We start from the raw sequence: 13,222 nt of genomic DNA, 5'->3' as shown, positions 1-13,222 counted from the left end.
TGATTGTTTTCCCATGAGTATCCAGAGACTCTAGAATATTTGTTTGGTTGGCAAGAATAGTCTTCAATGCTTCCTACACTGATGGAGGTATCTGGGGCTATGCCGGAGCTGCTTGAGCTGCTATTGCAGTGGATAGGGCAGATAGCTTTGATGTAGATACCTGCATCCAATTGTTGATGCCGACCAATGTCTGGTTGACCTTCAGAGAAGTCTGAGGGTATACTGATGAAGAAGGCACTGAAGCAGGAATAGAAGCAGATGGTCCGGGGGAGGATGTGGCATGGCAGCAGACGAACCCTCGGCAGTGGAAGGCTCAGAACCAATGGCCACCACCCATGGCTCTTCAGACTGGCCAGTGGAAGTGGTGGCTTTGCCCTTGGACTTGGGGTTGTCCAGACCCCTGAAGGATGCACCAGTAAAATGGCCTTTTTGGCTTCACTTTGGTGTCAAAGTCCATTCCTTCTACTTCCATATCCTCTAGGTACATGGTGAGAAAGTTTGGGAAGGGATATGAGCTCTCATCCTTTCCAACCGCTCTGGTAATCACCTTGGCCATAATATTTTTAACATTGATTGGGTACCCCGCCATGATATCCCCCACAATAATAGCTTGGGAGACCAGCATATCACTGTCATGCATAATAGGGTCTAACTGGCTGCACACAAAAGTAGACCACCCTTTCGCTTCGAAGCTCAGAGTGCTCCTGTAGATCGGGACACCAGGTGTCAGCCAACCTGGAGTAGTCCCAGGAATAGCAATCATCGATGCAAGACAAAGTTGGGCTAACTCATCCATAGCCACATTCTCCAGCTAAAAGGGACTCATCCTCGTCATTGAACCCAGCATAGTCATTTAAAGTCTTGCCATCAAACATAATCTTCTTGTTGCAGACTTTGGTCAAATATGTACCCTTTTTGATATAGGCGACATTTGCATAGAATTCCTTGACCAAATATTCATTGGCATCCAGTAAGTTGCTGGTGAAGATCTTCCATCCCACTCTCTCATTGAAGTGCCTCTTTACATTAGGGTTGTGGAGTAGAAGATCCTGCTCAATGAATACCCTCTCAAGTGTAAGTGACCTTTTATGCCACTATTCCCGAAACTTGTGGTAGGCTTTCTCACTCAAAAACCTGTCTTGCCATACCACAGGGTTTCTTGATCTCACCAAACCCCCTGTCTGAGTGTCGCCACCCCTCACCTCGTCCGTGACATCATCATCATCAACGTTTATTGGGGCTTGTGTGGAGGCTAGAGATGCAACGCTTGAGGAGGGAGGTGTAGGTGCGTCACTATCTCCCGAGCCCTCAGAAGATCCGGATGATGAGGTGGATTCATTTATGAGGCTATGGGGCTGGGATTGTGCCTCTTGTTGAGTCTGGCCAACTTTCCCTTCTGAAATCTCCTGAGAGGGGACATACTCACTGGTCTCCGAAGTGTCAGTGTTGATACCAATTTTTCCCTAAGTATTTTTTACACTCAAAATACTTTCAAAATAACATATATGTGCATACATAAGCATGCCCAAGTATTTTGGTTTTTTCCCCAAATTTTTAAAGATTTTCAAAACCAATATATTATCTATTTTAGCAGTGCAAAATCCAATAATTATTTCCAAAATTATCATTTTGGTGAATAATTTATTTATTTCTCATATTTACACCAAAATATAATTAAGGTGATTTTTGCATATTTTTACAAATTTATTTGGTATTTTTAAAGCTAATTTGCATATAATTGCAATTATAGCCCATGTTTCGATTAATAGAATTTTAATAATTGCAAAATCAGTTCCAGTATTTTTGTATTACTAATGGTTTCAGTACTTTTAATTTTCTTTTAAAATCATTTCCATTATTTTTATAAAATTAAGAAGGAGAAATTGACTATTTAATACCTAACCTATTATTATTGCAGTTTTAGCCCCAATTGTAAACCACCCCATCAGATTTTTAATTAACCCAATATCCAATCCAAATCCGCCCAGCCCAATCTCCGAATAACTCGGCCCAACTTCGATTTAATCTGAGCCGTTGATCAAATGAGATCAACGGCCCAGATTTCGTTTCCTTAATTAAATTCTAACTACCCCCCTGACCCCTCATTTCATCGAGACCGGTCTTTCTCTCTACTTGGTCTCTTACCTCTCCTCCTTCTCTCTAGAACCTTCTGGTTCTTCTCGGATGGCCTTCACCATCTATCCGACCACCTCCAGCCTCACCTCTTTCGACCACCAGCCACCGTGAAACCTTATCTCGCTGATTCCCTCTATCCTGGAGACCCCAAGAGCCTCCACCATACGAGATGGTAACTGAAAGCTTTGCCTGGTTTGTCTTTGGCCTTTCTCCGATGGGTTTTGGTATGATGGTACTATGAACATCATTATTGCTGAGTTTCACAGCCAGGTTTCTCCTACTTCTCACTGGTTTCTTATGAAACCCTAATCTCTACCCAGACCTCTTAAATCTCTGTACTTTTTAAATGATTTTAACTCACACCTTTATGTTTTACACTACTCTCTACTCGATCTTTACGATTGCTCAAGTTTTAAACATTTTGTTACCTTTTTTTTCAAACTAGGGTTTCTGAACCCCTTTTCGAAATCACTTTATCTTCTGATTTTGAGTACTATATGTTTGTGTTTATATTATTTTCTTGTTTGTGTGATCTTCTGGGTTATTCTCCGAGTTCTATGCTTTAATTTTGTTGTTAGGGTTCCAACCTTCTACTGTTTATGTGATTTCTTGCTTAGGGTTCTCTGATTTTCGTGCCTATTGTGTTTAATAGGTCTAATTATTCATTGTTTACCAAATATTTTGCTGATTCTGTGCATCTCTTCGAATCCCTGATTTTGTATATGTTTTCCTTAGAAGTTTTTCACTGATTTTGAATCACTTCCTTATTTGTGAGATGCTTTCCTTACTTAGAACTAATTCCTTGTGATTTTAGTCTCATCCGTGATTCTTTGACTAATTTTCGGAGTTAATTTATATTTTTACCATATTTATGCGCATAAACAAACTTTCAAATATTCAGTATATATTTTCCTTACTTGAAATATTACGTATTTGGCCCTTATTACATGTTACATGCTTTACTACTCTTATTATGGTAGATTCAGTAGTCTAAGTGATTCTTTCCTTATCTGATATAACTTGTACCTATTCGAATCGTGACTCCCTAATTAAAAGGAGTTTGGTCCTGTGATTGATTCCAATTGGCATTGCTTCTATAATTGTGTACTTGTTATCCTATTCTTTACTTGTTTTCAAAACTATAAATACTCTACCCTCTATTTAGCATAACAGACGAACAACCACACTGTTCTGAACTCTCTCTTACACGCACAAGCATACTCACTGTTCTCTCTTACTTTCCTACACATTCTCGCTCACTTCTCTTATTGACTACTGGTTACCTAGTCGGCTAAAAGCCAAGACTGAGTAACTTGTTACTCTACTATTTTATTGCTCTATACATTGCTTCTCTCTTGGTCTGCACACTATTGCTCTACTTCCCTGCACACTACTGCTCTATTATCCCACTCTTGACTGGTATGTATGCTATTTGATTTACAACTTCCAAAACAACATGTTTTTATGCATATTGCACTTTCTTTTATTTCTTTTATGCTTCTACCTATGGTTCTACTATTTTCATTGCAATTAGCGTGCCTCTTTGCTAGTTCATTGATGTGATTACCCTTCCCTTAATTCAGCAGGTCTACTGCTTCCCTTACTTGTTTAATACAGTTCCTCCTTACCCCCTAACCCCAGTACATTATTAGCATGTATTCACGACCCTTCCTAGCTACTAAATAATCCTGAACCTCTTCCATGAGCACTTTGGGATGAAATGTGTTATGACTGTTTAAGTTCCGAAATGTTTTCTCTGATGTCTACATATGTGCAACTATGCTCTTACATATGAACTACTTGTCCCCATTTCCCCTTTCCCCTGTTTGTGTTTGCTTCCTTGAACTATGTGTGATATTCTAGTTATGAGATTGTCCTACTCACCTTCTTACAAAACTGTCACACTCTTCTATTGTTTTTCTTTCAAGAACTGATTCTATATGGATCATTTTTAAACTGGTTTTTTCTCAACTCAATTTCCTTACAACTATATCACGCACCCTCACTACTCTTAGAGATTAGGTTCTACCCCCTTCGTGTAAGCATTGCTTTGAGTACCTCTGAGTACTCATTGAACTTTGATGACAAGGCTGGTAATTCCACACTGCACTTGTTCAACATTTTTTGGTAAATGTTTGGGTGCTGGTATTGGCCAGGGACCCAATGGGGCCTTAGGGAGCTTTGCCGCACCCAGACCATGGCAAAGGCTGTGAAACTCGAAAGGAGTGAGGTTGGAAGATTGGGCTTGGCTGAAGGCTCCCTATAGAATAACTTCTTATTTTTTATTCTTTATTACTGTAATTCGGCTATCCTTGGTTTGTAATAATTTGTAAACGAATGATTGGGGTCGAATGGTGAATATAAGAGGGGTTATGCATGCTTAGTTCAAGTAATGGGTAGAAAACATGCTTATAGGACTTTATTTACCTACTTGCGCAATAGATATCATGTATAGGACATGCATCTCACATATTACTAATCCTGTTTTAGGCTCTTTACTTTCAGTCTGTTATTATACTCATTTCGTAATCACGATTAGTTAATAACCAACAAGTAACTGTTATAAAATTACTGCTGCATTCTCATTAGCATTTAGAGACTATGTTTTAGGAGCTTTTATGTGCATTAGACATCCTGTTACTTATGTTTTTTTATTTTTCTGAGTTGCAATTGTTGAACGCCTCACCAAAATGTTTAATCTAATAATACAAGTTTGGTTAACTGCGTCCTTTTAAAACTTGAATTAATATGCATGTTCACCCCCTTTAAGGTAATTAGGCAACGCATACGACGCCTAGACAAACTTTAGGCCTAATAAGAATCGATTAATCATGTTTTACCGGTTTAAGACCAATAAGCCTCTTATAATTTTGAACTCTGCTGCTCCCATTCTTGCTGAAGTTCACTCTATTTTTTTTAAAAAACCTCCCGCTCTATCTGGAAACAAAATCTTGAAATTGTGCATCTATTTACTCTCACTGATTTTCTGATTCTTGTTCTATTATGTTTTCAAACTACTGGGTTACCATTCTCTGCGCATAATCGTGCTATTTTGAATACTTGTCCAGCACCTCATTAAGCTACTGTCACTACTTGATTTTCAAAAACCATGCTTTAACGATTTTTTTTTATCTGTCGCTAAACTCAACTGTTGTTATCTATTCCCGTTTTCTGAAAACTCCTATCTTTGAGACCTTAAATGTGTTTGAGACGTGCTGATTACATGTTTACTTGTGGAGAAATCTGTGAGCTTTTTATTTGCCTTTGTGTTCCCTTTATGTGTAGTCCTACTTGTTATGTATGTCGCTTAGCATTTTGTCCTTTAAACCTAAGGGTTCAGCCTAGTCCTTACCTTGTAGGAATAGTGGTCCTAAATACCCTCTAGGATTTATAGGATGGGACGGATAATAGTGTAAGCACATGATTTTTTCCCTATGAAAGAATTACTCCCAAAAATTCAAAATAAAACGATTTTCTTTGGTGCACAATTTTGAGAATTTTTGTGATATTTTGGATAATTATTTGTATTTGTCTGTGCATGTTTATTTGTTAAATTAATAAAAATAAAAATACAAAAATATGTCGCATTTGCATTTAGGATGTAATTCTACAATTAGGAATAATTAAGTTTGTTTTACAAGAATAAAAATTACAAAAATATGCATCGTTTGCATTTTTAGCATTTAATGTCCAATTGTATAATTTTATGCTTAATTATTACTTAATTGTGTGTTAATTGTTATTGGGAGTTAATTTGCGCTTTTATAAATTTAGTTCTATATGGTAATTTAAGGATTTTTAGAATTTAGTTTTAGAAAAATAAAAGAAGAAAGAGAGCAAAAAATATAAAGAAAATCGGAATTGGGCTCTTCTTCAAATTCAAGCAACAGGCCCAAAAAATACCCAACCTTCCCCATGACCCGGTCCATCTCAACACGGGTCGACCCGGTCCGCCCCATAACCCCAAAAGACCTAACCCCTCATAATCTTCATTTTTCATTTCCTAAACCTAACACTAACCAATCCGCCCCCACCCTCTCTTCTTCTTCTCCAAGACAACACCCCAAGCTCGACACCCATGGCTGCTTTCCCGCCTCACCATCAACACACCCCAAGAGAACACCAAAACTTCATCTAACCACCAACACCAGAACCCTGAGACCCTATTAACGACCTCTCTCCAGATCCACACTAACCAGCGACCCCATCTCCTCTTGAGTCCAAATGACCGGTCCACACATTTAGAAAATGAGCAGCCGCCTCGTCACCAGCTCCCCACTGCTAGGCTGACTCCTGTGCTTCTTTTCACACCTCTCTACTGCTAAAAAATGCACATACACAGGGGAGAAGATCTGGTAAAAACAAAGAAAGGAGAAAACCGTGAAAACAAAAACAAAACGTCTTCTTTCTTCTTCTTCTGCTTCACCACTGTTTCTTCTACTGCGTCCAAACAGACCCCGTCACTGCTGCTTCATCTTCTTCGTCTCCGTCGAGCTCGAGCCTAAGCTCTCATGGCTGTCGGTTGCTACATCTTCTGCTTCACGTCCAGCTGAGCTGCTGTGTTGCTGCGTCTTCACATTCATCGTCTTCAACCAAACGACCACAGTCCTTCAACACCAAGCTCCACCACGACAATGCCAAATCGACCTCTAGGCGACGCAGCAGCAGCAACCGCTGTTTCTCCGGGGTGTTGATGCCTTCTGCTTCGTCCATCTTCTTTGACGGGCTGCCACTGCCTCATTTTCGAACGATACCAAACGACCATTTTCTTTGGTCGTCCGTTCGTGGTCGTCTTCGGCGTCAAGTTATTTTGGTGCGATAATTGTTTCTGGGCAGATTTGTTTTCGTTCAAGTTCATCGTCGTTCCGATCCGGTTAGTTGGTTTAACCAATTTGTGTTTATCGTTTTTCTTATTTTTCTTCAGTTTGTTTCATTTTTCTTGTTTATTTTTAGGTAGAAATTATTAGTAATTATAATGTTTTTAGATTTAAGTTGAAGTTCGATTAATTATCTCTTTAGTTTGTTTTATTAATTTAAAAGGATTTAGTTTTAATATAGCTGAGTGTTAGTTTAAATCGTTTGAATCATTCATGTTTGTTGTTTAATATAGATTTAATTCATGTTCATTTTTGTTTGAAGTTCGGTTTTAATCCAGTGATTTAATGTGAGTTTATATTTTGGTTTTTAATTTTTTGATTTTAGTTTGAATCATATATCTTTGTTGTGAATATTGTGGTCTCCTTGCTCATTCATTTTTTTGTCTAAGTTAACCAGGATTGGTTCGCAATATGGTTAACTTATTCCCATTAATTTGATAATGTTCAATCTGTGTTCATGTGATTTGTTGTTTGAATTTGTTTAGAAATTGGTCATATTTGTTGTATTTTGGTTGGAATTGATTAGGCAGATTGGTTATAGCTGATGGGGGTAGATTGGTAAATTGCAGTACGTTCAGGGGTAAAATGGTAATTTCATTAAGGTCGGAGGGGTATTTTTGGAATTGAACATTTGAACAATTATTTAATCTGAATGCTTTGTCCACTAGGCATTAACAATATTAAAATAATAATTATGGGGAACAAGACATAAATTAGTGGGGATGTGATATAATTGTTTAATATAATGGGGGACAAGACATAATGTAGTGGGAGAATAATGTAATTGTTTAAGTTAAGCATGGGGGACAAGATATAATGGGTTGGGGTTGATATATTTGTTTAATATAGTGGGGGACAAAACATGTGGGCATGGGGGACAAGGGTTTAAAATAAAGAAAACATTAAGTAGTGGGGATAAAGCATGCAATTAGGGGAATATTTCGGGTTGAGGATTCAAGACAAGAGTCTTATTATAAATAGAGTCATTTGACACATTTTAAAGGGGACTTAGACTTGAACTTGAAAGACTTACTTAGAGAGAGAGAAAGGAAGAGACTTTTAGAAGAAGAAAAAAAGTTGAGAGAGTTGACTGAATTTTAAGAAATCAGAATTTGAGAGTAAAAGAGAAAGATAATTTGAACTTTCACTTGAATAATTTCCGTTTGCCTTTCCTTGAGTGTTATTCAAAATCAGTAAACTACTGCATCTTGTATCCGTCTCTCTTCTGCTTTGACTGTGATTGCATTTTGGTATTTCTGATTTTTCAATCTGTTACTGGGTTATTCTACTGGCCGTTACTGGTTTTGCGGTGTTGCTGAACCTGCTGTTGCTGTGTATTTACACTACTGCTGCTTCTACTGATCTTTATCTTCTTTCCTTGCTTTCCAAATACCAGGTACACAAACTGATACACTGGTTCATCTTGTAAGCTACTCGAAGCATGAATGCAAAAATGAGAAAGATTTGAAGTTATAGTTTAATGTAGTCTTTCTCTTTCTTTTACTGTCTGTATGTAGAACATTCTATGCGCTGCCCATGTAAACTCTTTAAACGACTCCCTTTCGAAACTTAACTATAATAACTCGAATGTATGTAAATAAAGTAGGACCTTTTCTTCATTTATTTTAGAGAAAACGAAAACTAAAAAATGTAGTCATTCTAAGATTATCCTTTTTTTTAAAATAATGAGACGAGCCTCGCCAAATAAAAATGCAAATTGTGGGGCCCTCAATAATTGGTCATAATAAATACTTAGAATTTGGGATGGACTGTTTAGTGAATTTCACTGTCTTCCCCAAAGATAATAACACGTTAGACTCTTTAGACGCGATTAAATTAAATTAATTTTCTTAAACTCGGGTGCACATTTATGTGACCCAAATCCAAATCTCAACGGAGTCAAAATGTGTCTCTAATCATGGGTACATTGATTGTGACATGGTTCGAGATGCGTGTCCATGACGTTGCAAATTCCTTTTTTAAAAAAAATAATAAGAATGAGATGAGCCTCGCCGAATAAAAAATACAAAAATTGTTGGGCCCTCAGTAAATATTTGCTTTAAAATTGCTTAGACTTCGGGATGGACCGTTTAGCAAAATTTCACGGCCCTACCCAAAGTAAATGATACGCTAGTCGCTTTAGGCGCGCCTTTAATAATTTAATTTTCTTAAACTCGGGTGCACATTTATGTGACCCAAATCCAAATCTCAACGGAGTCAAAGTGTGTCGACGGCCACGGGTACATTGATTGTGACGCGGTTCGAGATACATTTTCACAATGTTACAATTCCCTGTAAAATAATAATAATAACAATGAAAGCGATAAAGAGTTAAAATCTGCACATAATTTCATATTTGTATAAAATCAGATAATCAAGCCGAATATGACAGTTGAGCGACCGTGCTAGAACCACGGAACTCGGGAATGCCTAACACCTTCTCCCGGGTTAACAGAATTCCTTATACGGATTTCTGGTGCGCAGACTGTTAAATAGAGTCATTCTTTTCCTCGATTCGGGATTAAATTGGTGACTTGGGACACCCTAAATCTCTCAAGTGGCGACTCTGAAATAAACAAATAAATTCCGTTTCGATTGTCCTTTAATTGGAAAAACTCCCTTCACCCCTCGCGGGTGCAGAAAAAGGAGGTGTGACAGCTCTGGCGACTCTGCTGGGGATTCTAAAACCCAGAACCACTGGTTCAGGGTTAGAAATTCGAGCTTAGATAAATTGTTATATTTGGTTTTATCTGATTTTGTTACATGTTTGGGCTCAATGTGCTAAATGATGCTCTTACCGCTTTGATATTATCTGAACTGTATATAAACTGTGCCGAAACCCTTTTTCTTCTTACCTCCGGGGAGGAGCTCGCTGGTCGAGACTCCCTATTCTGTTAGTGTCAATACCTGAAATAAGAAAGAGGCCAGACAAGTTACCAAGCCGGATGATCCCGCAGGTCCCCGGTACGTAGCCCCCTCCTCGACTCGAGTTGTCCGCTTGGGTACACAGTCTAGAACAAATACCCAGGTTATGAACCTAGAATAACTCAGCTTCATGTCGGATCCCTAGTAGGAACGTTTATTTGCATCACGTGCATTTGACTTTGGAGGCTCAACACAGGGGTTGGGTCTGTCTAGGACAGGTGTACCAAAAAATGAAAATGACCATCCTGATGCATCTTACTTACTTCTACTTGTGCATTTATTTGATTCGGACTTGTGTGTTAACCGACTTTTGAATATCACGAATATTGTGAAATTGAGGAGAGAAAAAAAAGAAGAAGAAATAGCGGTTAGGGAATTGATTGTTTATTTTTGAAAAAACCCAATGCCCAAATACTGTCAAAACTGTGCCGAAATTTTGAGAAAATGAGAAAAAAATGTCTTATTAGTTTGTTTTATTAAAAGCAAAGGAAAAATAGAAAAAAAAGTGTCGTTGTTCTGTCTTGTTTTTCAAAAAAAAAAATAGAAAAGGAAAATAGTTTGTCTTGCCATGAAAATGAAAATGAAAAAGAGTCTTGTTTTTAAAATGATTTTTATTTATTTATTTATTTGTTTATGAAAATGCCAAAAATAAAAATAAAAAGAGTCGTGCATTGAACGTGGTTTTATTATTTGTTGCAAAAAAAATATATATATATATATATATATATATATATATATATATAAATCCAAAAAGTATTTTTCTTTATTTTCAAAATATATATATATATATATATATCTTTATTTGTTGCAAAAAGTATTTGTCTTGCCAAGAAAATTCAAAGTAAAATTCCAAAAAAAATATGTCTTGCAAAAAATATATATATCTTTATTTTCCATTATTGATTTCTTTAGAAAGTCTTTTTAATTGAAAAGAAAATTCAAAATTCAAAAATATTTTTGTAAGCATATCTTTCATTAAAAGTAAAATTCCAAAAATATTTTCTTTCTTCTTTATATGTCTTTCCTTCAAAAAATAAAATGAAAAAAAAAGTTAGTTTATTTACTTTATTCATGATCTCCCGAACTACGCGGGTTTGATTCTCACCGGATGTGAGATACATAGGCAACCCTCATCGGGTTCAACCTCCCCTTTTGCTAAAATAACCAAAAACAAATAAATAAACAAAAAATATGTCAAAATTTTAATAAGTCGGGTGATGTCCAACCTCCCCTTTTGCAAAAAATAGCAAAAAAAAATAAAAATAAAAATAAAATAATATATATATGTCAAATTTGAATTTCATCATAAAGAAGTCAGGTGACACTGTTTTGTCAAGACACAGCCGAATGTTTCCGAAAGGGACGCCGGAAGGCTGACTTTGCATAAGCAGCCACCTTTTGGGTCATGTTTAAGATTTGGTCCAGTTGACCCACACAGCCTTAAAAATCTTCGTCCCCGAGGCGTTGAAAGGCCGTGTTTGCAATATTGAGTTTTCTATTTTGAAAAACGATGAAAAGAGTCATAAATAAGTCGGGTGATGCTGTTTTGTCAAAAATAGCCGAATGTTCCCGAAAGGGACGCCGGAGGGCTGACTTTGCATAAACAACCACCTTTGAGTCATTGTTTTAGATTTGGTCCAGTTGACCCACACAACCTTAAAAATCTTCGTCCCCGAGGCGTTGGAGGGCCGTGTTTGCAACACCAGGTTTTATTGTAATTTGAAAAAAAAAACAAAGAGTCAGCGGTCAGGTGAATACCGTTTGGTATTTTGTTCAAAATAAGCCAAGCCAGCTTTGGCAGTGTCTTAAACCGTTCTTGCCGAAATAGCCTTAGAGTATCTTTCAGTTGTCGAAAGGTTATTTTCGTAAAAGAACGGGCAAGTTTGTAAAGTGTCATAAAATAATCCTTCCCGACCTCAAAATTCATGTGAAATTTGGAAGGGGCCACATTTGCAAAAAATAACCGTTTGGTTGCATTTGTCAAACGGAGAAAGGGAGCTGGCCTTTTGTTTTGAGTTTGTAATTTTTTTTAGAGTATGCGGGTTATTTGATTTTCGAGACCGTTTGTTTTCTTTTGTCAAAATCTGTTAGTATTGTCAGTTTTTAAACTTTTGTAATCAAGTTTGTTTTATTATGAAAATTGAAAATTCAAAAAATGTTTTATTATTATTTATCTTTTATTGGTCCGAACTACACAAGGTCTGATTCATGCGGGATCATGATACGTAGGCAATCTCCATAAGATTCGACCACAACAAAAAAAAAGAGAAAAAAATGGGAAAAAAAATCGAAAAAAGAAGAAAAAAGAAGAAAAATGAAAAAAAGAAAAAAAAAGAAAAAAAGGAAAAAGATGTTGTTAATAATGAGGACCGACTGAGTCCATTCTAACCTGTTTTGTTTTGAATCACAAAGAATGTTAAGGTGGTTGGTTTGTGGTAAGCCGAAAATACAAGATCCAGAAGCACACTTTGCGGGGATCAGGCCTGATGACAGAAGCACTCGAATCCTATTGGGGACTTGTTGACTAAGGTTGATGATATTGAAGTTGGCAATGGTCTGGGCAATACTGATGCGAGGCTCAGTGGCTAAGATGCCAGTTTTGACAAAGTGGGAGGACGCTCCGTTCCTTGGTTAGCAAGAGAGAAGCTTGTGGTGGCTTATTTTGTTGTCATTTTTGTTGTCCGGGTTATTCTTAGGATTGTAATACGAATGTTGTCTTATGTCAAACCCTCTTATCTTTCCATTTTTGTCATAGCGGTTTGTGTAGTTTTGTCCAGGTTTGTTTTAGGATTTTTATTCTGGTTTGTTTTTTTTGTTATTCAAACCATTTCACCGTTAGTCTAATGCAAATTCGGTCTTTTATTATTTCCAGTCATCTTTTTGTTTAGTCCTTTTATCATTTTGGTCCAGCGCCGATTCTAGTAACATGACATGCGCACATAGTTTGGGCCTAATCTTAAAAGTTAATCATAAAACCCCGGAAAGGTGATCAGAACGGTTAAAGGAAATAAGGATGGTTTGAAATTATTCGGAGCTCGAGTCATGTGGAACTAGGGCGAGTAAAACATAAAGAAAACCATTAAAAACAAGATTCGCCAAATTGGCATGAGGGTCATTCATGATAATGAGAGTGAGAGTGTCGCCTAACGGTGCTTTAGAAATGACAAATGAAAAAGCAAATGTTGAATATAATTGTCAAGTCCAACACCATCAGAAGAGACTACAAATCTTTGTTTAATTGTGTTGTTTGCACTTGGCATATTTTGAAGACTGGAATGACGAAG

This window comes from Nicotiana sylvestris, chromosome 2 (assembly GCF_000393655.2).
Source record: "Nicotiana sylvestris chromosome 2, ASM39365v2, whole genome shotgun sequence".
NCBI lineage: Eukaryota > Viridiplantae > Streptophyta > Magnoliopsida > Solanales > Solanaceae > Nicotiana > Nicotiana sylvestris.
Note: the sequence above shows the minus strand (reverse complement) of the source record.